Source organism: Lolium rigidum, chromosome 1 (genome assembly GCF_022539505.1).
Source record: "Lolium rigidum isolate FL_2022 chromosome 1, APGP_CSIRO_Lrig_0.1, whole genome shotgun sequence".
NCBI classification, from domain to species: Eukaryota; Viridiplantae; Streptophyta; class Magnoliopsida; order Poales; family Poaceae; genus Lolium; species Lolium rigidum.
Genome location: NC_061508.1, coordinates 76,923,423 through 76,926,916, shown reverse-complemented (window position 1 = coordinate 76,926,916; position 3,494 = coordinate 76,923,423).

The window sequence follows — 3,494 nt, the reverse complement described above, 5'->3', positions numbered from 1 at the left end:
GCCAAGTATCAAATTTATTCAAGACATTTTAGAATTACTACATGTAGCATTTCCCGATTCCAACCATATAACAATTTAACGAAGAAGATTCAACCTTCGCCATGAATACTATGAGTAAAGCCTAAGGACATATTTGTCCATATGCAACAGCGGAGCGTGTCTCTCTCCCACACAATGAATGCTAGGATCCATTTTATTCAAACAAAACAAAAACAAAAACAAACGGACGCTCCAAGCAAAGCACATAAGATGTGATGGAATAAAAATATAGTTTCAAGGGAGGAACCTGATAATGTTGTCGATGAAGAAGGGGATGCCTTGGGCATCCCCAAGCTTAGACGCTTGAGTCTTCTTAAAATATGCAGGGGTGAACCACCGGGGCATCCCCAAGCTTAGAGCTTTCACTCTCCTTGATCATATCGTATCATCTTCCTCTCTTGATCCTTGAAAACTTCCTCCACACCAAACTCAAAACAACTCATTAGAGGGTTAGTGCACAATTAAAATTTACATGTTCAGAGGTGACATAATCATTCTTAACACTTCGGACATTGCACAAAGCTACTGAAAGTCAATGGAATAGAAAAATCCATCAAGCATAGCAAAACAGGCAATGCGAAATAAAAGGCAGAATCTGTCAAAACAGAACAGTTCGTAAAGACGAATTTTATTGAGGCACCAGACTTGCTCAGATGAAAATGCTCAAATTGAATGAAAGTTGCGTACATATCTGAGGATCACTCACGTAAATTGGCATAATTTTCTGAGTTACCTACGGAGAATTAGGCCCAGATTCGTGACGAGAAAGAAATCATGTTTCTGCGCAGTAATCCAAATCTAGTATGAACCTTACTATCAACGACTTTACTTGGCACAACAATGCACAAAACTAAGATAAGGAGAGGTTGCTACAGTAGTAAACAACTTCCAAGACTCAAATATAAAATAAAAGTGCGTAGTAAAATAAAGACATGGGTTATCTCCCAAGAAGTGCTTTCTTTATAGCCATTAAGATGGGCTCAGCAGTTTTAATGATGCACTCGCAAGAAATAAGAGTTGAAGCGAAAGAGAGCATCAAGAAGCAAATTCAAAACAAATTTAAGCCTAACCCACTTCCTATGGAAAGGAATCTTGTAAATAAACAAATTCATGAAGCATAATGCAACAAGCATAGAAAGATAAAACAAGTGTAACTTCAAAAATTTCAGCATATAGAGAGGTGTTTTAGTAACATGAAAATTTCTACAACCATATTTTCCTCTCTCATAATAACTTTCAGGTGGTATCATGAGCAAACTCAACAATATAACTATCACATAAAGCATTCTTATCATGAGTCTTATGCATAAAATAATTACTACTCCCAACATAAGCATAGTCATTCTTATTAATTGTAGTGGGAGCAAATTCAACAAAGTAGCTATTATTATTATTCTCATCATAAAATATAGGAGGCATATTGTAATCATAATTAAATTTACTCTCCATAGTAGGCGGCACTAGAAGACCACTATCATTATAATCATCATAAATAGGAGGCAAAGTATCATCAAAGAAAATTTTCTCCTCAATGCTTGGGGGACTAAAAATATCACACTCATCAAAACCAGCTTCCCCAAGCTTAGAATTTTCCATGGCATTAGCAACAATGGTGTTCAAAGCATTCATAGTAATAACATTCCCATTAGCATGCATATAAAGTTCCATGGGTTTTTTAATTCTCTCTTCAAACACATCATGTCCTAATTCAAGATAAAGTTCATAGAGATCTCTCATATTTTTGTTGTTTTCCATTAAGCCTAACTAGTGAAATCACACAACTTAGTATTCTCAACAGTACCCATTTTAGCAATAGTAAATAAAGCAAACTAAGTAAAGTAAATGCAAGTAACTAATTTTTTGTGTTTTTAATATGGAGAACAAGACAGTAAATAAGGTAAAGCTAGCAACTAATTTTTTTGTGTTTTGTTTAAGTGCAGCAAACAAAGTAGTAAATAAAGTAAAGTAAAGCAAGACAAAAACAAAGTAAAGAGATTGGATGTGGAAGACTCCCCTTGCAGCGTGTCTTGATCTCCCCGGCAACGGCGCCAGAAAAATAGCTTGATGCGTGCAATCGACACGTCCGTTGGGAACCCCAAGAGGAAGGTGTGATGCGTACAGTAGCAAGTTTTCCCTCAGTAAGAAACCAAGGTTTAATCGAACCAGGAGGAGCCAAGAAGCACGTCGAAGGTTGATGGCGGCGGGATGTAGTGCGGCGCAACACCAGGGATTCCGGCGCCAACGTGGAACCTGCACAACACAACCAAAGTACTTTTGCCCCAACGTAACAGTGAGGTTGTCAATCTCACCGGCTTGCTGTAACAAAGGATTAGATGTATAGTGTGGATGATGATTGTTTGCGAGAAAACGAGTAAAACAAGTATTGCGATGAGATTGTATTCGATCTAAAAGAATGGACCGGGGTCCACAGTTCACTAGAGGTGTCTCTCCCATAAGATAAATAGCATGTTGGGTGAACAAATTACGGTTGGGCAATTGACAAATAGAGAGGGCATGACCATGCACATACATGATATGATGAGTATAGTGAGATTTAATTGGGCATTACGACAAAGTACATAGACCGATATCCAGCATGCATCTATGCCTAAAAAGTCCACCTTCAGGTTATCATCCAAACCCCTTCCAGGTATTAAGTTGCAAACAACGGACAATTGCATTAAGTATGGTGCGTAATGTAATCAATAACTACATCCTCGGACATAGCATCAATGTTTTATCCCTAGTGGCAACAAGCACATCCACAACCTTAGAACTTTTCATCCATTGTCCCGGATTTAATGGAGGCATGAACCCACTATCGAGCATAAATACTCCCTCTTGGAGTTAAGAGTAAAAACTTGGCCGGAGCCTCTACTAATAACGGAGAGCATGCAAGATCATAAACAACACATAGGTAATAGATTGATAATCAACATAACATAGTATTCTCTATCCATCGGATCCCAACAAACACAACATATAGCATTACGGATAGATGATCTTGATCATGTTAGGCAGCTCACAAGATCCGACAATGAAGCACATAAGGAGAAGACGACCATCTAGCTACTCGCTATGGACCCATAGTCCAGGGGTGAACTACTCACTCATCACTCCGGAGGCGACCATGGCGGTGAAGAGTCCTCCGGGAGATGATTCCCCTCTCCGGCGAGGTGCCGGAGGCGATCTCCCTGAATCCCCCGAGATGGGATTGGCGGCGGCGGCGTCTCCGGAAGGTTTTCCGTATCGTGGCTCTCGGTGCTGGGGGTTTCGCGACGAAGACTATATGTAGGCGGAAGGGCAGGTCGGGGGGCCACACGAGGGCCCACACAACAGGCCGGCGCGGCCAAGGCTTGGGCCGCGCCGCCCTAGTGTGGCGCCACCTCGTGGCCCCACTTCGTAAGTCCTCCGGTCTTCCGGAAGCTTCGTGCAAAAATAGGCCCCTGGGCGTT